At 41.1% G+C, this 22,425-nt stretch overlaps 21 non-coding genes across 21 annotated transcripts; all 21 read left to right on the top strand.

Moving 5' to 3' along the window:
- The first annotated feature begins 1,063 nt into the window (after nt 1–1,063).
- On the top strand, nt 1,064–1,145 carry TRNAL-AAG (transfer RNA leucine (anticodon AAG)). The gene has a single exon. It is a non-coding gene; the product is annotated as a tRNA-Leu (tRNA).
- Nucleotides 1,146–2,181: 1,036 nt separating this feature from the next.
- Nucleotides 2,182–2,263, top strand: TRNAL-AAG (transfer RNA leucine (anticodon AAG)). The gene has a single exon. It is a non-coding gene; the product is annotated as a tRNA-Leu (tRNA).
- A 477-nt stretch (nt 2,264–2,740) lies between these two features.
- TRNAL-AAG (transfer RNA leucine (anticodon AAG)) lies at nt 2,741–2,822 on the top strand. Its single transcript has one exon. It is a non-coding gene; the product is annotated as a tRNA-Leu (tRNA).
- A 1,036-nt stretch (nt 2,823–3,858) lies between these two features.
- On the top strand, nt 3,859–3,940 carry TRNAL-AAG (transfer RNA leucine (anticodon AAG)). The gene has a single exon. It is a non-coding gene; the product is annotated as a tRNA-Leu (tRNA).
- A 1,578-nt stretch (nt 3,941–5,518) lies between these two features.
- Nucleotides 5,519–5,600, top strand: TRNAL-AAG (transfer RNA leucine (anticodon AAG)). Its single transcript has one exon. It is a non-coding gene; the product is annotated as a tRNA-Leu (tRNA).
- A 1,036-nt stretch (nt 5,601–6,636) lies between these two features.
- TRNAL-AAG (transfer RNA leucine (anticodon AAG)) lies at nt 6,637–6,718 on the top strand. Its single transcript has one exon. It is a non-coding gene; the product is annotated as a tRNA-Leu (tRNA).
- A 1,036-nt stretch (nt 6,719–7,754) lies between these two features.
- TRNAL-AAG (transfer RNA leucine (anticodon AAG)) lies at nt 7,755–7,836 on the top strand. The gene has a single exon. It is a non-coding gene; the product is annotated as a tRNA-Leu (tRNA).
- Nucleotides 7,837–9,414: 1,578 nt separating this feature from the next.
- TRNAL-AAG (transfer RNA leucine (anticodon AAG)) lies at nt 9,415–9,496 on the top strand. Its single transcript has one exon. It is a non-coding gene; the product is annotated as a tRNA-Leu (tRNA).
- Nucleotides 9,497–10,532: 1,036 nt separating this feature from the next.
- TRNAL-AAG (transfer RNA leucine (anticodon AAG)) lies at nt 10,533–10,614 on the top strand. The gene has a single exon. It is a non-coding gene; the product is annotated as a tRNA-Leu (tRNA).
- Nucleotides 10,615–11,650: 1,036 nt separating this feature from the next.
- Nucleotides 11,651–11,732, top strand: TRNAL-AAG (transfer RNA leucine (anticodon AAG)). Its single transcript has one exon. It is a non-coding gene; the product is annotated as a tRNA-Leu (tRNA).
- A 477-nt stretch (nt 11,733–12,209) lies between these two features.
- On the top strand, nt 12,210–12,291 carry TRNAL-AAG (transfer RNA leucine (anticodon AAG)). Its single transcript has one exon. It is a non-coding gene; the product is annotated as a tRNA-Leu (tRNA).
- A 477-nt stretch (nt 12,292–12,768) lies between these two features.
- On the top strand, nt 12,769–12,850 carry TRNAL-AAG (transfer RNA leucine (anticodon AAG)). Its single transcript has one exon. It is a non-coding gene; the product is annotated as a tRNA-Leu (tRNA).
- A 477-nt stretch (nt 12,851–13,327) lies between these two features.
- TRNAL-AAG (transfer RNA leucine (anticodon AAG)) lies at nt 13,328–13,409 on the top strand. The gene has a single exon. It is a non-coding gene; the product is annotated as a tRNA-Leu (tRNA).
- Nucleotides 13,410–15,546: 2,137 nt separating this feature from the next.
- TRNAL-AAG (transfer RNA leucine (anticodon AAG)) lies at nt 15,547–15,628 on the top strand. The gene has a single exon. It is a non-coding gene; the product is annotated as a tRNA-Leu (tRNA).
- Nucleotides 15,629–16,105: 477 nt separating this feature from the next.
- Nucleotides 16,106–16,187, top strand: TRNAL-AAG (transfer RNA leucine (anticodon AAG)). Its single transcript has one exon. It is a non-coding gene; the product is annotated as a tRNA-Leu (tRNA).
- Nucleotides 16,188–17,223: 1,036 nt separating this feature from the next.
- TRNAL-AAG (transfer RNA leucine (anticodon AAG)) lies at nt 17,224–17,305 on the top strand. Its single transcript has one exon. It is a non-coding gene; the product is annotated as a tRNA-Leu (tRNA).
- A 1,019-nt stretch (nt 17,306–18,324) lies between these two features.
- On the top strand, nt 18,325–18,406 carry TRNAL-AAG (transfer RNA leucine (anticodon AAG)). Its single transcript has one exon. It is a non-coding gene; the product is annotated as a tRNA-Leu (tRNA).
- A 477-nt stretch (nt 18,407–18,883) lies between these two features.
- TRNAL-AAG (transfer RNA leucine (anticodon AAG)) lies at nt 18,884–18,965 on the top strand. The gene has a single exon. It is a non-coding gene; the product is annotated as a tRNA-Leu (tRNA).
- Nucleotides 18,966–19,442: 477 nt separating this feature from the next.
- TRNAL-AAG (transfer RNA leucine (anticodon AAG)) lies at nt 19,443–19,524 on the top strand. Its single transcript has one exon. It is a non-coding gene; the product is annotated as a tRNA-Leu (tRNA).
- A 477-nt stretch (nt 19,525–20,001) lies between these two features.
- TRNAL-AAG (transfer RNA leucine (anticodon AAG)) lies at nt 20,002–20,083 on the top strand. Its single transcript has one exon. It is a non-coding gene; the product is annotated as a tRNA-Leu (tRNA).
- A 2,137-nt stretch (nt 20,084–22,220) lies between these two features.
- TRNAL-AAG (transfer RNA leucine (anticodon AAG)) lies at nt 22,221–22,302 on the top strand. Its single transcript has one exon. It is a non-coding gene; the product is annotated as a tRNA-Leu (tRNA).
- Nucleotides 22,303–22,425: the final 123 nt, after the last annotated feature.

A 22,425-nucleotide genomic window follows, 5' to 3' on the forward strand; every position in this document is an offset into this window, starting at 1 on the left:
GCGTGGGTTCGAACCACACTGCTGCCAGTTTTCAATTTTGAAAGCTCTCAAGTTGCTTTCTGAACATTTTAGTGGTCAGAAGAACTTGCTTTTGATGATGCTCAGAAATGGACTTTTTGGCCTTTTCTGAAACCGAACAAACTCTATAAGAAAAGGCTTTTGATTATATTCCCAAGATGTTATGGCACAGATTAAGCTACCCTGATGCGCTAGCTAAGTAGACATTAGGCGCACTCCACGATCTTGCACTTCAAAGCCTTCAATAGCCTAGAAACATCTGAAAAAGCAGTAGTGCGGTAATACTGTTGAACTCACGTGCGTTTGCTTCCTTTCTAACTGGAGGAATGCATTTTCAGCCTTCTGCTGCCATCATTAAATATTCAGCTCGAATGCAGCAACAATTCTTCTTTTTAAATCAAATTCTGGAAAAGGATTTCTTGCCAAGAGAAATGTTCTTTATGAAATCTCTTGGACATTTTGATCCCAAATTATCCACTTTTTCATGGTAGCATGGCCGAGCGGTCTAAGGCGCTGGATTAAGGCTCCAGTCTCTTTGGAGGCGTGGGTTCGAATCCTACTGCTGCCAGTTTTCAATTTTGAAAGCTCTCAAGTTGCTTTCTGAGCATTTTAGTGGTCAGAAGAACTTGCTTTTGATGATGCTCAGAAATGGACTTTTTGGCCTTTTCTGAAACCGAACAAACTCTATAAGAAAAGGCTTTTGATGATATTCCCAAGATGTTATGGCACAGATTAAGCTACCCTGATGCGCTAGCTAAGTAGACATTAGGTGCACTCCACGATCTTGCACTTCAAAGCCTTCAATAGCCTAGAAACATCTGAAAAAGCAGTAGTGCGGTAATACTGTTGAACTCACTTGCGTTTGCTTCCTTTCTAACTGGAGGAATGCATTTTCAGCCTTCTGCTGCCATCATTAAATATTCAGCTCGAATGCAGCAACAATTCTTCTTTTTAAATCAAATTCTGGAAAAGGATTTCTTGCCAGGAGAAATGTTCTTTATGAAATCTCTTGGACATTTTGATCCAAAATTATCCACTTTTTCATGGTAGCATGGCCGAGCGGTCTAAGGCGCTGGATTAAGGCTCCAGTCTCTTTGGAGGCGTGGGTTCGAATCCCACTGCTGCCAGTTTTCAATTTTGAAAGCTCTCAAGTTGCTTTCTGAACATTTTAGTGGTCAGAAGAACTTGCTTTTGATGATGCTCAGAAATGGACTTTTTGGCCTTTTCTGAAACCGAACAAACTGTATAAGAAAAGGCTTTTGATGATATTCCCAAGATGTTATGGCACAGATTAAGCTACCCTGATGCGCTAGCTAAGTAGACATTAGGCGCACTCCACGATCTTGCACTTCAAAGCCTTCAATAGCCTAGAAACATCTGAAAAAGCAGTAGTGCGGTAATACTGTTGAACTCACTTGCGTTTGCTTCCTTTCTAACTGGAGGAATGCATTTTCAGCCTTCTGCTGCCATCATTAAATATTCAGCTCGAATGCAGCAACAATTCTTCTTTTTAAATCAAATTCTGGAAAAGGATTTCTTGCCAGGAGAAATGTTCTTTATGAAATCTCTTGGACATTTTGATCCCAAATTATCCACTTTTTCATGGTAGCATGGCCGAGCGGTCTAAGGCGCTGGATTAAGGCTCCAGTCTCTTTGGAGGCGTGGGTTCGAACCACACTGCTGCCAGTTTTCAATTTTGAAAGCTCTCAAGTTGCTTTCTGAACATTTTAGTGGTCAGAAGAACTTGCTTTTGATGATGCTCAGAAATGGACTTTTTGGCCTTTTCTGAAACCGGACAAACTCTATAAGAAAAGGCTTTTGATGATATTCCCAAGATGTTATGGCACAGATTAAGCTACCCTGATGCGCTAGCTAAGTAGACATTAGGCGCACTCCACGATCTTGCACTTCAAAGCCTTCAATAGCCTAGAAACATCTGTAAAAGCAGTAGTGCGGTAATACTGTTGAACTCACGTGCGTTTGCTTCCTTTCTAACTGGAGGAATGCATTTTCAGCCTTCTGCTGCCATCATTAAATATTCAGCTCGAATGCAGCAACAATTCTTCTTTTTAAATCAAATTCTGGAAAAGGATTTCTTGCCAGGAGAAATGTTCTTTATGAAATCTCTTGGACATTTTGATCCAAAATTATCCACTTTTTCATGGTAGCATGGCCGAGCGGTCTAAGGCGCTGGATTAAGGCTCCAGTCTCTTTGGAGGCGTGGGTTCGAATCCCACTGCTGCCAGTTTTCAATTTTGAAAGCTCTCAAGTTGCTTTCTGAACATTTTAGTGGTCAGAAGAACTTGCTTTTGATGATGCTCAGAAATGGACTTTTTGGCCTTTTCTGAAACCGAACAAACTCTATAAGAAAAGGCTTTTGATGATATTCCCAAGATGTTATGGCACAGATTAAGCTACCCTGATGCGCTAGCTAAGTAGACATTAGGCGCACTCCACGATCTTGCACTTCAAAGCCTTCAATAGCCTAGAAACATCTGAAAAAGCAGTAGTGCGGTAATACTGTTGAACTCACTTGCGTTTGCTTCCTTTCTAACTGGAGGAATGCATTTTCAGCCTTCTGCTGCCATCATTAAATATTCAGCTCGAATGCAGCAACAATTCTTCTTTTTAAATCAAATTCTGGAAAAGGATTTCTTGCCAGGAGAAATGTTCTTTATGAAATCTCTTGGACATTTTGATCCAAAATTATCCAGTTTTTCATGGTAGCATGGCCGAGCGGTCTAAGGCGCTGGATTAAGGCTCCAGTCTCTTTGGAGGCGTGGGTTCGAATCCCACTGCTGCCAGTTTTCAATTTTGAAAGCTCTCAAGTTGCTTTCTGAACATTTTAGTGGTCAGAAGAACTTGCTTTTGATGATGCTCAGAAATGGACTTTTTGGCCTTTTCTGAAACCGAACAAACTCTATAAGAAAAGGCTTTTGATGATATTCCCAAGATGTTATGGCACAGATTAAGCTACCCTGATGCGCTAGCTAAGTAGACATTAGGCGCACTCCACGATCTTGCACTTCAAAGCCTTCAATAGCCTAGAAACATCTGAAAAAGCAGTAGTGCGGTAATACTGTTGAACTCACTTGCGTTTGCTTCCTTTCTAACTGGAGGAATGCATTTTCAGCCTTCTGCTGCCATCATTAAATATTCAGCTCGAATGCAGCAACAATTCTTCTTTTTAAATCAAATTCTGGAAAAGGATTTCTTGCCAGGAGAAATGTTCTTTATGAAATCTCTTGGACATTTTGATCCAAAATTATCCACTTTTTCATGGTAGCATGGCCGAGCGGTCTAAGGCGCTGGATTAAGGCTCCAGTCTCTTTGGAGGCGTGGGTTCGAACCACACTGCTGCCAGTTTTCAATCTTGAAAGCTCTCAAGTTGCTTTCTGAACATTTTAGTGGTCAGAAGAACTTGCTTTTGATGATGCTCAGAAATGGACTTTTTGGCCTTTTCTGAAACCGAACAAACTCTATAAGAAAAGGCTTTTGATGATATTCCCAAGATGTTATGGCACAGATTAAGCTACCCTGATGCGCTAGCTAAGTAGACATTAGGCGCACTCCACGATCTTGCACTTCAAAGCCTTCAATAGCCTAGAAACATCTGAAAAAGCAGTAGTGCGGTAATACTGTTGAACTCACTTGCGTTTGCTTCCTTTCTAACTGGAGGAATGCATTTTCAGCCTTCTGCTGCCATCATTAAATATTCAGCTCGAATGCAGCAACAATTCTTCTTTTTAAATCAAATTCTGGAAAAGGATTTCTTGCCAGGAGAAATGTTCTTTATGAAATCTCTTGGACATTTTGATCCAAAATTATCCAGTTTTTCATGGTAGCATGGCCGAGCGGTCTAAGGCGCTGGATTAAGGCTCCAGTCTCTTTGGAGGCGTGGGTTCGAATCCCACTGCTGCCAGTTTTCAATTGCTTTCTGAACATTTTAGTGGTCAGAAGAACTTGCTTTTGATGATGCTCAGAAATGGACTTTTTGGCCTTTTCTGAAACCGAACAAACTCTATAAGAAAAGGCTTTTGATGATATTCCCAAGATGTTATGGCACAGATTAAGCTACCCTGATGCGCTAGCTAAGTAGACATTAGGCGCACTCCACGATCTTGCACTTCAAAGCCTTCAATAGCCTAGAAACATCTGAAAAAGCAGTAGTGCGGTAATACTGTTGAACTCACTTGCGTTTGCTTCCTTTCTAACTGGAGGAATGCATTTTCAGCCTTCTGCTGCCATCATTAAATATTCAGCTCGAATGCAGCAACAATTCTTCTTTTTAAATCAAATTCTGGAAAAGGATTTCTTGCCAGGAGAAATGTTCTTTATGAAATCTCTTGGACATTTTGATGCCAAATTATCCACTTTTTCATGGTAGCATGGCCGAGCGGTCTAACGCGCTGGATTAAGGCTCCAGTCTCTTTTTAGGCGTGGGTTCGAATCTCACTGCTGCCAGTTTTCAATTTTGAAAGCTCTCAAGTTGCTTTCTGAACATTTTAGTGGTCAGAAGAACTTGCTTTTGATGATGCTCAGAAATGGACTTTTTGGCCTTTTCTGAAACCGAACAAACTCTATAAGAAAAGGCTTTTGATGATATTCCCAAGATGTTATGGCACAGATTAAGCTACCCTGATGCGCTAGCTAAGTAGACATTAGGCGCACTCCACGATCTTGCACTTCAAAGCCTTCAATAGCCTAGAAACATCTGAAAAAGCAGTAGTGCGGTAATACTGTTGAACTCACTTGCGTTTGCTTCCTTTCTAACTGGAGGAATGCATTTTCAGCCTTCTGCTGCCATCATTAAATATTCAGCTCGAATGCAGCAACAATTCTTCTTTTTAAATCAAATTCTGGAAAAGGATTTCTTGCCAGGAGAAATGTTCTTTATGAAATCTCTTGGACATTTTGATCCAAAATTATCCAGTTTTTCATGGTAGCATGGCCGAGCGGTCTAAGGCGCTGGATTAAGGCTCCAGTCTCTTTGGAGGTGTGGGTTTGAATCCCACTGCTGCCAGTTTTCAATTTTGAAAGCTCTCAAGTTGCTTTCTGAACATTTTAGTGGTCAGAAGAACTTGCTTTTGATGATGCTCAGAAATGGACTTTTTGGCCTTTTCTGAAACCGAACAAACTCTATAAGAAAAGGCTTTTGATGATATTCCCAAGATGTTATGGCACAGATTAAGCTACCCTGATGCGCTAGCTAAGTAGACATTAGGCGCACTCCACGATCTTGCACTTCAAAGCCTTCAATAGCCTAGAAACATCTGAAAAAGCAGTAGTGCGGTAATACTGTTGAACTCACTTGCGTTTGCTTCCTTTCTAACTGGAGGAATGCATTTTCAGCCTTCTGCTGCCATCATTAAATATTCAGCTCGAATGCAGCAACAATTCTTCTTTTTAAATCAAATTCTGGAAAAGGATTTCTTGCCAGGAGAAATGTTCTTTATGAAATCTCTTGGACATTTTGATCCAAAATTATCCAGTTATTCATGGTAGCATGGCCGAGCGGTCTAAGGCGCTGGATTAAGGCTCCAGTCTCTTTGGAGGCGTGGGTTCGAATCCCACTGCTGCCAGTTTTCAATTTTGAAAGCTCTCAAGTTGCTTTCTGAACATTTTAGTGGTCAGAAGAACTTGCTTTTGATGATGCTCAGAAATGGACTTTTTGGCCTTTTCTGAAACCGAACAAACTGTATAAGAAAAGGCTTTTGATGATATTCCCAAGATGTTATGGCACAGATTAAGCTACCCCGATGCGCTAGCTAAGTAGACATTAGGCGCACTCCACGATCTTGCACTTCAAAGCCTTCAATAGCCTAGAAACATCTGAAAAAGCAGTAGTGCGGTAATACTGTTGAACTCACTTGCGTTTGCTTCCTTTCTAACTGGAGGAATGCATTTTCAGCCTTCTGCTACCATCATTAAATATTCAGCTCGAATGCAGCAACAATTCTTCTTTTTAAATCAAATTCTGGAAAAGGATTTCTTGCCAGGAGAAATGTTCTTTATGAAATCTCTTGGACATTTTGATCCCAAATTATCCACTTTTTCATGGTAGCATGGCCGAGCGGTCTAAGGCGCTGGATTAAGGCTCCAGTCTCTTTGGAGGCGTGGGTTCGAATCCTACTGCTGCCAGTTTTCAATTTTGAAAGCTCTCAAGTTGCTTTCTGAGCATTTTAGTGGTCAGAAGAACTTGCTTTTGATGATGCTCAGAAATGGACTTTTTGGCCTTTTCTGAAACCGAACAAACTCTATAAGAAAAGGCTTTTGATGATATTCCCAAGATGTTATGGCACAGATTAAGCTACCCTGATGCGCTAGCTAAGTAGACATTAGGCGCACTCCACGATCTTGCACTTCAAAGCCTTCAATAGCCTAGAAACATCTGAAAAAGCAGTAGTGCGGTAATACTGTTGAACTCACTTGCGTTTGCTTCCTTTCTAACTGGAGGAATGCATTTTCAGCCTTCTGCTGCCATCATTAAATATTCAGCTCGAATGCAGCAACAATTCTTCTTTTTAAATCAAATTCTGGAAAAGGATTTCTTGCCAGGAGAAATGTTCTTTATGAAATCTCTTGGACATTTTGATCCAAAATTATCCACTTTTTCATGGTAGCATGGCCGAGCGGTCTAAGGCGCTGGATTAAGGCTCCAGTCTCTTTGGAGGCGTGGGTTCGAATCCCACTGCTGCCAGTTTTCAATTTTGAAAGCTCTCAAGTTGCTTTCTGAACATTTTAGTGGTCAGAAGAACTTGCTTTTGATGATGCTCAGAAATGGACTTTTTGGCCTTTTCTGAAACCGAACAAACTCTATAAGAAAAGGCTTTTGATGATATTCCCAAGATGTTATGGCACAGATTAAGCTACCCTGATGCGCTAGCTAAGTAGACATTAGGCGCACTCCACGATCTTGCACTTCAAAGCCTTCAATAGCCTAGAAACATCTGAAAAAGCAGTAGTGCGGTAATACTGTTGAACTCACTTGCGTTTGCTTCCTTTCTAACTGGAGGAATGCATTTTCAGCCTTCTGCTGCCATCATTAAATATTCAGCTCGAATGCAGCAACAATTCTTCTTTTTAAATCAAATTCTGGAAAAGGATTTCTTGCCAGGAGAAATGTTCTTTATGAAATCTCTTGGACATTTTGATCCAAAATTATCCACTTTTTCATGGTAGCATGGCCGAGCGGTCTAAGGCGCTGGATTAAGGCTCCAGTCTCTTTGGAGGCGTGGGTTCGAACCACACTGCTGCCAGTTTTCAATTTTGAAAGCTCTCAAGTTGCTTTCTGAACATTTTAGTGGTCAGAAGAACTTGCTTTTGATGATGCTCAGAAATGGACTTTTTGGCCTTTTCTGAAACCGGACAAACTCTATAAGAAAAGGCTTTTGATGATATTCCCAAGATGTTATGGCACAGATTAAGCTACCCTGATGCGCTAGCTAAGTAGACATTAGGCGCACTCCACGATCTTGCACTTCAAAGCCTTCAATAGCCTAGAAACATCTGAAAAAGCAGTAGTGCGGTAATACTGTTGAACTCACTTGCGTTTGCTTCCTTTCTAACTGGAGGAATGCATTTTCAGCCTTCTGCTGCCATCATTAAATATTCAGCTCGAATGCAGCAACAATTCTTCTTTTTAAATCAAATTCTGGAAAAGGATTTCTTGCCAGGAGAAATGTTCTTTATGAAATCTCTTGGACATTTTGATCCAAAATTATCCAGTTTTTCATGGTAGCATGGCCGAGCGGTCTAAGGCGCTGGATTAAGGCTCCAGTCTCTTTGGAGGCGTGGGTTCGAATCCCACTGCTGCCAGTTTTCAATTGCTTTCTGAACATTTTAGTGGTCAGAAGAACTTGCTTTTGATGATGCTCAGAAATGGACTTTTTGGCCTTTTCTGAAACCGAACAAACTCTATAAGAAAAGGCTTTTGATGATATTCCCAAGATGTTATGGCACAGATTAAGCTACCCTGATGCGCTAGCTAAGTAGACATTAGGCGCACTCCACGATCTTGCACTTCAAAGCCTTCAATAGCCTAGAAACATCTGAAAAAGCAGTAGTGCGGTAATACTGTTGAACTCACTTGCGTTTGCTTCCTTTCTAACTGGAGGAATGCATTTTCAGCCTTCTGCTGCCATCATTAAATATTCAGCTCGAATGCAGCAACAATTCTTCTTTTTAAATCAAATTCTGGAAAAGGATTTCTTGCCAGGAGAAATGTTCTTTATGAAATCTCTTGGACATTTTGATGCCAAATTATCCACTTTTTCATGGTAGCATGGCCGAGCGGTCTAACGCGCTGGATTAAGGCTCCAGTCTCTTTTTAGGCGTGGGTTCGAATCTCACTGCTGCCAGTTTTCAATTTTGAAAGCTCTCAAGTTGCTTTCTGAACATTTTAGTGGTCAGAAGAACTTGCTTTTGATGATGCTCAGAAATGGACTTTTTGGCCTTTTCTGAAACCGAACAAACTCTATAAGAAAAGGCTTTTGATGATATTCCCAAGATGTTATGGCACAGATTAAGCTACCCTGATGCGCTAGCTAAGTAGACATTAGGCGCACTCCACGATCTTGCACTTCAAAGCCTTCAATAGCCTAGAAACATCTGAAAAAGCAGTAGTGCGGTAATACTGTTGAACTCACTTGCGTTTGCTTCCTTTCTAACTGGAGGAATGCATTTTCAGCCTTCTGCTGCCATCATTAAATATTCAGCTCGAATGCAGCAACAATTCTTCTTTTTAAATCAAATTCTGGAAAAGGATTTCTTGCCAGGAGAAATGTTCTTTATGAAATCTCTTGGACATTTTGATCCAAAATTATCCAGTTTTTCATGGTAGCATGGCCGAGCGGTCTAAGGCGCTGGATTAAGGCTCCAGTCTCTTTGGAGGTGTGGGTTTGAATCCCACTGCTGCCAGTTTTCAATTTTGAAAGCTCTCAAGTTGCTTTCTGAACATTTTAGTGGTCAGAAGAACTTGCTTTTGATGATGCTCAGAAATGGACTTTTTGGCCTTTTCTGAAACCGAACAAACTCTATAAGAAAAGGCTTTTGATGATATTCCCAAGATGTTATGGCACAGATTAAGCTACCCTGATGCGCTAGCTAAGTAGACATTAGGCGCACTCCACGATCTTGCACTTCAAAGCCTTCAATAGCCTAGAAACATCTGAAAAAGCAGTAGTGCGGTAATACTGTTGAACTCACTTGCGTTTGCTTCCTTTCTAACTGGAGGAATGCATTTTCAGCCTTCTGCTGCCATCATTAAATATTCAGCTCGAATGCAGCAACAATTCTTCTTTTTAAATCAAATTCTGGAAAAGGATTTCTTGCCAGGAGAAATGTTCTTTATGAAATCTCTTGGACATTTTGATCCAAAATTATCCAGTTATTCATGGTAGCATGGCCGAGCGGTCTAAGGCGCTGGATTAAGGCTCCAGTCTCTTTGGAGGCGTGGGTTCGAATCCCACTGCTGCCAGTTTTCAATTTTGAAAGCTCTCAAGTTGCTTTCTGAACATTTTAGTGGTCAGAAGAACTTGCTTTTGATGATGCTCAGAAATGGACTTTTTGGCCTTTTCTGAAACCGAACAAACTGTATAAGAAAAGGCTTTTGATGATATTCCCAAGATGTTATGGCACAGATTAAGCTACCCCGATGCGCTAGCTAAGTAGACATTAGGCGCACTCCACGATCTTGCACTTCAAAGCCTTCAATAGCCTAGAAACATCTGAAAAAGCAGTAGTGCGGTAATACTGTTGAACTCACTTGCGTTTGCTTCCTTTCTAACTGGAGGAATGCATTTTCAGCCTTCTGCTACCATCATTAAATATTCAGCTCGAATGCAGCAACAATTCTTCTTTTTAAATCAAATTCTGGAAAAGGATTTCTTGCCAGGAGAAATGTTCTTTATGAAATCTCTTGGACATTTTGATCCCAAATTATCCACTTTTTCATGGTAGCATGGCCGAGCGGTCTAAGGCGCTGGATTAAGGCTCCAGTCTCTTTGGAGGCGTGGGTTCGAATCCTACTGCTGCCAGTTTTCAATTTTGAAAGCTCTCAAGTTGCTTTCTGAGCATTTTAGTGGTCAGAAGAACTTGCTTTTGATGATGCTCAGAAATGGACTTTTTGGCCTTTTCTGAAACCGAACAAACTCTATAAGAAAAGGCTTTTGATGATATTCCCAAGATGTTATGGCACAGATTAAGCTACCCTGATGCGCTAGCTAAGTAGACATTAGGCGCACTCCACGATCTTGCACTTCAAAGCCTTCAATAGCCTAGAAACATCTGAAAAAGCAGTAGTGCGGTAATACTGTTGAACTCACTTGCGTTTGCTTCCTTTCTAACTGGAGGAATGCATTTTCAGCCTTCTGCTGCCATCATTAAATATTCAGCTCGAATGCAGCAACAATTCTTCTTTTTAAATCAAATTCTGGAAAAGGATTTCTTGCCAGGAGAAATGTTCTTTATGAAATCTCTTGGACATTTTGATCCAAAATTATCCACTTTTTCATGGTAGCATGGCCGAGCGGTCTAAGGCGCTGGATTAAGGCTCCAGTCTCTTTGGAGGCGTGGGTTCGAATCCCACTGCTGCCAGTTTTCAATTTTGAAAGCTCTCAAGTTGCTTTCTGAACATTTTAGTGGTCAGAAGAACTTGCTTTTGATGATGCTCAGAAATGGACTTTTTGGCCTTTTCTGAAACCGAACAAACTCTATAAGAAAAGGCTTTTGATGATATTCCCAAGATGTTATGGCACAGATTAAGCTACCCTGATGCGCTAGCTAAGTAGACATTAGGCGCACTCCACGATCTTGCACTTCAAAGCCTTCAATAGCCTAGAAACATCTGAAAAAGCAGTAGTGCGGTAATACTGTTGAACTCACTTGCGTTTGCTTCCTTTCTAACTGGAGGAATGCATTTTCAGCCTTCTGCTGCCATCATTAAATATTCAGCTCGAATGCAGCAACAATTCTTCTTTTTAAATCAAATTCTGGAAAAGGATTTCTTGCCAGGAGAAATGTTCTTTATGAAATCTCTTGGACATTTTGATCCAAAATTATCCACTTTTTCATGGTAGCATGGCCGAGCGGTCTAAGGCGCTGGATTAAGGCTCCAGTCTCTTTGGAGGCGTGGGTTCGAACCACACTGCTGCCAGTTTTCAATTTTGAAAGCTCTCAAGTTGCTTTCTGAACATTTTAGTGGTCAGAAGAACTTGCTTTTGATGATGCTCAGAAATGGACTTTTTGGCCTTTTCTGAAACCGGACAAACTCTATAAGAAAAGGCTTTTGATGATATTCCCAAGATGTTATGGCACAGATTAAGCTACCCTGATGCGCTAGCTAAGTAGACATTAGGCGCACTCCACGATCTTGCACTTCAAAGCCTTCAATAGCCTAGAAACATCTGAAAAAGCAGTAGTGCGGTAATACTGTTGAACTCACGTGCGTTTGCTTCCTTTCTAACTGGAGGAATGCATTTTCAGCCTTCTGCTGCCATCATTAAATATTCAGCTCGAATGCAGCAACAATTCTTCTTTTTAAATCAAATTCTGGAAAAGGATTTCTTGCCAGGAGAAATGTTCTTTATGAAATCTCTTGGACATTTTGATCCAAAATTATCCACTTTTTCATGGTAGCATGGCCGAGCGGTCTAAGGCGCTGGATTAAGGCTCCAGTCTCTTTGGAGGCGTGGGTTCGAATCCCACTGCTGCCAGTTTTCAATTTTGAAAGCTCTCAAGTTGCTTTCTGAACATTTTAGTGGTCAGAAGAACTTGCTTTTGATGATGCTCAGAAATGGACTTTTTGGCCTTTTCTGAAACCGAACAAACTCTATAAGAAAAGGCTTTTGATGATATTCCCAAGATGTTATGGCACAGATTAAGCTACCCTGATGCGCTAGCTAAGTAGACATTAGGCGCACTCCACGATCTTGCACTTCAAAGCCTTCAATAGCCTAGAAACATCTGAAAAAGCAGTAGTGCGGTAATACTGTTGAACTCACGTGCGTTTGCTTCCTTTCTAACTGGAGGAATGCATTTTCAGCCTTCTGCTGCCATCATTAAATATTCAGCTCGAATGCAGCAACAATTCTTCTTTTTAAATCAAATTCTGGAAAAGGATTTCTTGCCAGGAGAAATGTTCTTTATGAAATCTCTTGGACATTTTGATCCAAAATTATCCACTTTTTCATGGTAGCATGGCCGAGCGGTCTAAGGCGCTGGATTAAGGCTCCAGTCTCTTTGGAGGCGTGGGTTCGAATCCCACTGCTGCCAGTTTTCAATTTTGAAAGCTCTCAAGTTGCTTTCTGAACATTTTAGTGGTCAGAAGAACTTGCTTTTGATGATGCTCAGAAATGGACTTTTTGGCCTTTTCTGAAACCGAACAAACTCTATAAGAAAAGGCTTTTGATGATATTCCCAAGATGTTATGGCACAGATTAAGCTACCCTGATGCGCTAGCTAAGTAGACATTAGGCGCACTCCACGATCTTGCACTTCAAAGCCTTCAATAGCCTAGAAACATCTGAAAAAGCAGTAGTGCGGTAATACTGTTGAACTCACTTGCGTTTGCTTCCTTTCTAACTGGAGGAATGCATTTTCAGCCTTCTGCTGCCATCATTAAATATTCAGCTCGAATGCAGCAACAATTCTTCTTTTTAAATCAAATTCTGGAAAAGGATTTCTTGCCAGGAGAAATGTTCTTTATGAAATCTCTTGGACATTTTGATCCAAAATTATCCAGTTTTTCATGGTAGCATGGCCGAGCGGTCTAAGGCGCTGGATTAAGGCTCCAGTCTCTTTGGAGGCGTGGGTTCGAATCCCACTGCTGCCAGTTTTCAATTTTGAAAGCTCTCAAGTTGCTTTCTGAACATTTTAGTGGTCAGAAGAACTTGCTTTTGATGATGCTCAGAAATGGACTTTTTGGCCTTTTCTGAAACCGAACAAACTCTATAAGAAAAGGCTTTTGATGATATTCCCAAGATGTTATGGCACAGATTAAGCTACCCTGATGCGCTAGCTAAGTAGACATTAGGCGCACTCCACGATCTTGCACTTCAAAGCCTTCAATAGCCTAGAAACATCTGAAAAAGCAGTAGTGCGGTAATACTGTTGAACTCACTTGCGTTTGCTTCCTTTCTAACTGGAGGAATGCATTTTCAGCCTTCTGCTGCCATCATTAAATATTCAGCTCGAATGCAGCAACAATTCTTCTTTTTAAATCAAATTCTGGAAAAGGATTTCTTGCCAGGAGAAATGTTCTTTATGAAATCTCTTGGACATTTTGATCCAAAATTATCCACTTTTTCATGGTAGCATGGCCGAGCGGTCTAAGGCGCTGGATTAAGGCTCCAGTCTCTTTGGAGGCGTGGGTTCGAATCCCACTGCTGCCAGTTTTCAATTTTGAAAGCTCTCAAGTTGCTTTCTGAACATTTTAGTGGTCAGAAGAACTTGCTTTTGATGATGCTCAGAAATGGACTTTTTGGCCTTCTCTGAAACCGAACAAACTCTATAAGAAAAGGCTTTTGATGATATTCCCAAGATGTTATGGCACAGATTAAGCTACCCTGATGCGCTAGCTAAGTAGACATTAGGCGCACTCCACGATCTTGCACTTCAAAGCCTTCAATAGCCTAGAAACATCTGAAAAAGCAGTAGTGCGGTAATACTGTTGAACTCACTTGCGTTTGCTTCCTTTCTAACTGGAGGAATGCATTTTCAGCCTTCTGCTGCCATCATTAAATATTCAGCTCGAATGCAGCAACAATTCTTCTTTTTAAATCAAATTCTGGAAAAGGATTTCTTGCCAGGAGAAATGTTCTTTATGAAATCTCTTGGACATTTTGATGCCAAATTATCCACTTTTTCATGGTAGCATGGCCGAGCGGTCTAACGCGCTGGATTAAGGCTCCAGTCTCTTTGGAGGCGTGGGTTCGAACCACACTGCTGCCAGTTTTCAATCTTGAAAGCTCTCAAGTTGCTTTCTGAACATTTTAGTGGTCAGAAGAACTTGCTTTTGATGATGCTCAGAAATGGACTTTTTGGCCTTTTCTGAAACCGAACAAACTCTATAAGAAAAGGCTTTTGATGATATTCCCAAGATGTTATGGCACAGATTAAGCTACCCTGATGCGCTAGCTAAGTAGACATTAGGCGCACTCCACGATCTTGCACTTCAAAGCCTTCAATAGCCTAGAAACATCTGAAAAAGCAGTAGTGCGGTAATACTGTTGAACTCACTTGCGTTTGCTTCCTTTCTAACTGGAGGAATGCATTTTCAGCCTTCTGCTGCCATCATTAAATATTCAGCTCGAATGCAGCAACAATTCTTCTTTTTAAATCAAATTCTGGAAAAGGATTTCTTGCCAGGAGAAATGTTCTTTATGAAATCTCTTGGACATTTTGATCCAAAATTATCCAGTTTTTCATGGTAGCATGGCCGAGCGGTCTAAGGCGCTGGATTAAGGCTCCAGTCTCTTTGGAGGCGTGGGTTCGAATCCCACTGCTGCCGGTTTTCAATTGCTTTCTGAACATTTTAGTGGTCAGAAGAACTTGCTTTTGATGATGCTCAGAAATGGACTTTTTGGCCTTTTCTGAAACCGAACAAACTCTATAAGAAAAGGCTTTTGATGATATTCCCAAGATGTTATGGCACAGATTAAGCTACCCTGATGCGCTAGCTAAGTAGACATTAGGCGCACTCCACGATCTTGCACTTCAAAGCCTTCAATAGCCTAGAAACATCTGAAAAAGCAGTAGTGCGGTAATACTGTTGAACTCACTTGCGTTTGCTTCCTTTCTAACTGGAGGAATGCATTTTCAGCCTTCTGCTGCCATCATTAAATATTCAGCTCGAATGCAGCAACAATTCTTCTTTTTAAATCAAATTCTGGAAAAGGATTTCTTGCCAGGAGAAATGTTCTTTATGAAATCTCTTGGACATTTTGATGCCAAATTATCCACTTTTTCATGGTAGCATGGCCGAGCGGTCTAACGCGCTGGATTAAGGCTCCAGTCTCCTTGGAGGCGTGGGTTCGAATCTCACTGCTGCCAGTTTTCAATTTTGAAAGCTCTCAAGTTGCTTTCTGAACATTTTAGTGGTCAGAAGAACTTGCTTTTGATGATGCTCAGAAATGGACTTTTTGGCCTTTTCTGAAACCGAACAAACTCTATAAGAAAAGGCTTTTGATGATATTCCCAAGATGTTATGGCACAGATTAAGCTACCCTGATGCGCTAGCTAAGTAGACATTAGGCGCACTCCACGATCTTGCACTTCAAAGCCTTCAATAGCCTAGAAACATCTGAAAAAGCAGTAGTGCGGTAATACTGTTGAACTCACTTGCGTTTGCTTCCTTTCTAACTGGAGGAATGCATTTTCAGCCTTCTGCTGCCATCATTAAATATTCAGCTCGAATGCAGCAACAATTCTTCTTTTTAAATCAAATTCTGGAAAAGGATTTCTTGCCAGGAGAAATGTTCTTTATGAAATCTCTTGGACATTTTGATCCAAAATTATCCAGTTTTTCATGGTAGCATGGCCGAGCGGTCTAAGGCGCTGGATTAAGGCTCCAGTCTCTTTGGAGGCGTGGGTTCGAATCCCACTGCTGCCAGTTTTCAATTTTGAAAGCTCTCAAGTTGCTTTCTGAACATTTTAGTGGTCAGAAGAACTTGCTTTTGATGATGCTCAGAAATGGACTTTTTGGCCTTTTCTGAAACCGAACAAACTCTATAAGAAAAGGCTTTTGATGATATTCCCAAGATGTTATGGCACAGATTAAGCTACCCTGATGCGCTAGCTAAGTAGACATTAGGCGCACTCCACGATCTTGCACTTCAAAGCCTTCAATAGCCTAGAAACATCTGAAAAAGCAGTAGTGCGGTAATACTGTTGAACTCACTTGCGTTTGCTTCCTTTCTAACTGGAGGAATGCATTTTCAGCCTTCTGCTGCCATCATTAAATATTCAGCTCGAATGCAGCAACAATTCTTCTTTTTAAATCAAATTCTGGAAAAGGATTTCTTGCCAGGAGAAATGTTCTTTATGAAATCTCTTGGACATTTTGATCCAAAATTATCCACTTTTTCATGGTAGCATGGCCGAGCGGTCTAAGGCGCTGGATTAAGGCTCCAGTCTCTTTGGAGGCGTGGGTTCGAATCCCACTGCTGCCAGTTTTCAATTTTGAAAGCTCTCAAGTTGCTTTCTGAACATTTTAGTGGTCAGAAGAACTTGCTTTTGATGATGCTCAGAAATGGACTTTTTGGCCTTCTCTGAAACCGAACAAACTCTATAAGAAAAGGCTTTTGATGATATTCCCAAGATGTTATGGCACAGATTAAGCTACCCTGATGCGCTAGCTAAGTAGACATTAGGCGCACTCCACGATCTTGCACTTCAAAGCCTTCAATAGCCTAGAAACATCTGAAAAAGCAGTAGTGCGGTAATACTGTTGAACTCACTTGCGTTTGCTTCCTTTCTAACTGGAGGAATGCATTTTCAGCCTTCTGCTGCCATCATTAAATATTCAGCTCGAATGCAGCAACAATTCTTCTTTTTAAATCAAATTCTGGAAAAGGATTTCTTGCCAGGAGAAATGTTCTTTATGAAATCTCTTGGACATTTTGATGCCAAATTATCCACTTTTTCATGGTAGCATGGCCGAGCGGTCTAACGCGCTGGATTAAGGCTCCAGTCTCTTTGGAGGCGTGGGTTCGAACCACACTGCTGCCAGTTTTCAATCTTGAAAGCTCTCAAGTTGCTTTCTGAACATTTTAGTGGTCAGAAGAACTTGCTTTTGATGATGCTCAGAAATGGACTTTTTGGCCTTTTCTGAAACCGAACAAACTCTATAAGAAAAGGCTTTTGATGATATTCCCAAGATGTTATGGCACAGATTAAGCTACCCTGATGCGCTAGCTAAGTAGACATTAGGCGCACTCCACGATCTTGCACTTCAAAGCCTTCAATAGCCTAGAAACATCTGAAAAAGCAGTAGTGCGGTAATACTGTTGAACTCACTTGCGTTTGCTTCCTTTCTAACTGGAGGAATGCATTTTCAGCCTTCTGCTGCCATCATTAAATATTCAGCTCGAATGCAGCAACAATTCTTCTTTTTAAATCAAATTCTGGAAAAGGATTTCTTGCCAGGAGAAATGTTCTTTATGAAATCTCTTGGACATTTTGATCCAAAATTATCCAGTTTTTCATGGTAGCATGGCCGAGCGGTCTAAGGCGCTGGATTAAGGCTCCAGTCTCTTTGGAGGCGTGGGTTCGAATCCCACTGCTGCCAGTTTTCAATTGCTTTCTGAACATTTTAGTGGTCAGAAGAACTTGCTTTTGATGATGCTCAGAAATGGACTTTTTGGCCTTTTCTGAAACCGAACAAACTCTATAAGAAAAGGCTTTTGATGATATTCCCAAGATGTTATGGCACAGATTAAGCTACCCTGATGCGCTAGCTAAGTAGACATTAGGCGCACTCCACGATCTTGCACTTCAAAGCCTTCAATAGCCTAGAAACATCTGAAAAAGCAGTAGTGCGGTAATACTGTTGAACTCACTTGCGTTTGCTTCCTTTCTAACTGGAGGAATGCATTTTCAGCCTTCTGCTGCCATCATTAAATATTCAGCTCGAATGCAGCAACAATTCTTCTTTTTAAATCAAATTCTGGAAAAGGATTTCTTGCCAGGAGAAATGTTCTTTATGAAATCTCTTGGACATTTTGATCCAAAATTATCCACTTTTTCATGGTAGCATGGCCGAGCGGTCTAAGGCGCTGGATTAAGGCTCCAGTCTCTTTGGAGGCGTGGGTTCGAACCACACTGCTGCCAGTTTTCAATTTTGAAAGCTCTCAAGTTGCTTTCTGAACATTTTAGTGGTCAGAAGAACTTGCTTTTGATGATGCTCAGAAATGGACTTTTTGGCCTTTTCTGAAACCGGACAAACTCTATAAGAAAAGGCTTTTGATGATATTCCCAAGATGTTATGGCACAGATTAAGCTACCCTGATGCGCTAGCTAAGTAGACATTAGGCGCACTCCACGATCTTGCACTTCAAAGCCTTCAATAGCCTAGAAACATCTGAAAAAGCAGTAGTGCGGTAATACTGTTGAACTCACGTGCGTTTGCTTCCTTTCTAACTGGAGGAATGCATTTTCAGCCTTCTGCTGCCATCATTAAATATTCAGCTCGAATGCAGCAACAATTCTTCTTTTTAAATCAAATTCTGGAAAAGGATTTCTTGCCAGGAGAAATGTTCTTTATGAAATCTCTTGGACATTTTGATCCAAAATTATCCACTTTTTCATGGTAGCATGGCCGAGCGGTCTAAGGCGCTGGATTAAGGCTCCAGTCTCTTTGGAGGCGTGGGTTCGAATCCCACTGCTGCCAGTTTTCAATTTTGAAAGCTCTCAAGTTGCTTTCTGAACATTTTAGTGGTCAGAAGAACTTGCTTTTGATGATGCTCAGAAATGGACTTTTTGGCCTTTTCTGAAACCGAACAAACTCTATAAGAAAAGGCTTTTGATGATATTCCCAAGATGTTATGGCACAGATTAAGCTACCCTGATGCGCTAGCTAAGTAGACATTAGGCGCACTCCACGATCTTGCACTTCAAAGCCTTCAATAGCCTAGAAACATCTGAAAAAGCAGTAGTGCGGTAATACTGTTGAACTCACGTGCGTTTGCTTCCTTTCTAACTGGAGGAATGCATTTTCAGCCTTCTGCTGCCATCATTAAATATTCAGCTCGAATGCAGCAACAATTCTTCTTTTTAAATCAAATTCTGGAAAAGGATTTCTTGCCAGGAGAAATGTTCTTTATGAAATCTCTTGGACATTTTGATCCAAAATTATCCACTTTTTCATGGTAGCATGGCCGAGCGGTCTAAGGCGCTGGATTAAGGCTCCAGTCTCTTTGGAGGCGTGGGTTCGAATCCCACTGCTGCCAGTTTTCAATTTTGAAAGCTCTCAAGTTGCTTTCTGAACATTTTAGTGGTCAGAAGAACTTGCTTTTGATGATGCTCAGAAATGGACTTTTTGGCCTTTTCTGAAACCGAACAAACTCTATAAGAAAAGGCTTTTGATGATATTCCCAAGATGTTATGGCACAGATTAAGCTACCCTGATGCGCTAGCTAAGTAGACATTAGGCGCACTCCACGATCTTGCACTTCAAAGCCTTCAATAGCCTAGAAACATCTGAAAAAGCAGTAGTGCGGTAATACTGTTGAACTCACTTGCGTTTGCTTCCTTTCTAACTGGAGGAATGCATTTTCAGCCTTCTGCTGCCATCATTAAATATTCAGCTCGAATGCAGCAACAATTCTTCTTTTTAAATCAAATTCTGGAAAAGGATTTCTTGCCAGGAGAAATGTTCTTTATGAAATCTCTTGGACATTTTGATCCAAAATTATCCAGTTTTTCATGGTAGCATGGCCGAGCGGTCTAAGGCGCTGGATTAAGGCTCCAGTCTCTTTGGAGGCGTGGGTTCGAATCCCACTGCTGCCAGTTTTCAATTTTGAAAGCTCTCAAGTTGCTTTCTGAACATTTTAGTGGTCAGAAGAACTTGCTTTTGATGATGCTCAGAAATGGACTTTTTGGCCTTTTCTGAAACCGAACAAACTCTATAAGAAAAGGCTTTTGATGATATTCCCAAGATGTTATGGCACAGATTAAGCTACCCTGATGCGCTAGCTAAGTAGACATTAGGCGCACTCCACGATCTTGCACTTCAAAGCCTTCAATAGCCTAGAAACATCTGAAAAAGCAGTAGTGCGGTAATACTGTTGAACTCACTTGCGTTTGCTTCCTTTCTAACTGGAGGAATGCATTTTCAGCCTTCTGCTGCCATCATTAAATATTCAGCTCGAATGCAGCAACAATTCTTCTTTTTAAATCAAATTCTGGAAAAGGATTTCTTGCCAGGAGAAATGTTCTTTATGAAATCTCTTGGACATTTTGATCCAAAATTATCCACTTTTTCATGGTAGCATGGCCGAGCGGTCTAAGGCGCTGGATTAAGGCTCCAGTCTCTTTGGAGGCGTGGGTTCGAATCCCACTGCTGCCAGTTTTCAATTTTGAAAGCTCTCAAGTTGCTTTCTGAACATTTTAGTGGTCAGAAGAACTTGCTTTTGATGATGCTCAGAAATGGACTTTTTGGCCTTCTCTGAAACCGAACAAACTCTATAAGAAAAGGCTTTTGATGATATTCCCAAGATGTTATGGCACAGATTAAGCTACCCTGATGCGCTAGCTAAGTAGACATTAGGCGCACTCCACGATCTTGCACTTCAAAGCCTTCAATAGCCTAGAAACATCTGAAAAAGCAGTAGTGCGGTAATACTGTTGAACTCACTTGCGTTTGCTTCCTTTCTAACTGGAGGAATGCATTTTCAGCCTTCTGCTGCCATCATTAAATATTCAGCTCGAATGCAGCAACAATTCTTCTTTTTAAATCAAATTCTGGAAAAGGATTTCTTGCCAGGAGAAATGTTCTTTATGAAATCTCTTGGACATTTTGATGCCAAATTATCCACTTTTTCATGGTAGCATGGCCGAGCGGTCTAACGCGCTGGATTAAGGCTCCAGTCTCTTTGGAGGCGTGGGTTCGAACCACACTGCTGCCAGTTTTCAATCTTGAAAGCTCTCAAGTTGCTTTCTGAACATTTTAGTGGTCAGAAGAACTTGCTTTTGATGATGCTCAGAAATGGACTTTTTGGCCTTTTCTGAAACCGAACAAACTCTATAAGAAAAGGCTTTTGATGATATTCCCAAGATGTTATGGCACAGATTAAGCTACCCTGATGCGCTAGCTAAGTAGACATTAGGCGCACTCCACGATCTTGCACTTCAAAGCCTTCAATAGCCTAGAAACATCTGAAAAAGCAGTAGTGCGGTAATACTGTTGAACTCACTTGCGTTTGCTTCCTTTCTAACTGGAGGAATGCATTTTCAGCCTTCTGCTGCCATCATTAAATATTCAGCTCGAATGCAGCAACAATTCTTCTTTTTAAATCAAATTCTGGAAAAGGATTTCTTGCCAGGAGAAATGTTCTTTATGAAATCTCTTGGACATTTTGATCCAAAATTATCCAGTTTTTCATGGTAGCATGGCCGAGCGGTCTAAGGCGCTGGATTAAGGCTCCAGTCTCTTTGGAGGCGTGGGTTCGAATCCCACTGCTGCCGGTTTTCAATTGCTTTCTGAACATTTTAGTGGTCAGAAGAACTTGCTTTTGATGATGCTCAGAAATGGACTTTTTGGCCTTTTCTGAAACCGAACAAACTCTATAAGAAAAGGCTTTTGATGATATTCCCAAGATGTTATGGCACAGATTAAGCTACCCTGATGCGCTAGCTAAGTAGACATTAGGCGCACTCCACGATCTTGCACTTCAAAGCCTTCAATAGCCTAGAAACATCTGAAAAAGCAGTAGTGCGGTAATACTGTTGAACTCACTTGCGTTTGCTTCCTTTCTAACTGGAGGAATGCATTTTCAGCCTTCTGCTGCCATCATTAAATATTCAGCTCGAATGCAGCAACAATTCTTCTTTTTAAATCAAATTCTGGAAAAGGATTTCTTGCCAGGAGAAATGTTCTTTATGAAATCTCTTGGACATTTTGATGCCAAATTATCCACTTTTTCATGGTAGCATGGCCGAGCGGTCTAACGCGCTGGATTAAGGCTCCAGTCTCCTTGGAGGCGTGGGTTCGAATCTCACTGCTGCCAGTTTTCAATTTTGCAAGCTCTCAAGTTGCTTTCTGAACATTTTAGTGGTCAGAAGAACTTGCTTTTGATGATGCTCAGAAATGGACTTTTTGGCCTTTTCTGAAACCGAACAAACTCTATAAGAAAAGGCTTTTGATGATATTCCCAAGATGTTATGGCACAGATTAAGCTACCCTGATGCGCTAGCTAAGTAGACATTAGGCGCACTCCACGATCTTGCACTTCAAAGCCTTCAATAGCCTAGAAACATCTGAAAAAGCAGTAGTGCGGTAATACTGTTGAACTCACTTGCGTTTGCTTCCTTTCTAACTGGAGGAATGCATTTTCAGCCTTCTGCTGCCATCATTAAATATTCAGCTCGAATGCAGCAACAATTCTTCTTTTTAAATCAAATTCTGGAAAAGGATTTCTTGCCAGGAGAAATGTTCTTTATGAAATCTCTTGGACATTTTGATCCAAAATTATCCAGTTTTTCATGGTAGCATGGCCGAGCGGTCTAAGGCGCTGGATTAAGGCTCCAGTCTCTTTGGAGGCGTGGGTTCGAATCCCACTGCTGCCAGTTTTCAATTTTGAAAGCTCTCAAGTTGCTTTCTGAACATTTTAGTGGTCAGAAGAACTTGCTTTTGATGATGCTCAGAAATGGACTTTTTGGCCTTTTCTGAAACCGAACAAACTCTATAAG

This window comes from Eleutherodactylus coqui, chromosome 13 (genome assembly GCF_035609145.1).
Source record: "Eleutherodactylus coqui strain aEleCoq1 chromosome 13, aEleCoq1.hap1, whole genome shotgun sequence".
Taxonomy (NCBI): Eukaryota; Metazoa; Chordata; class Amphibia; order Anura; family Eleutherodactylidae; genus Eleutherodactylus; species Eleutherodactylus coqui.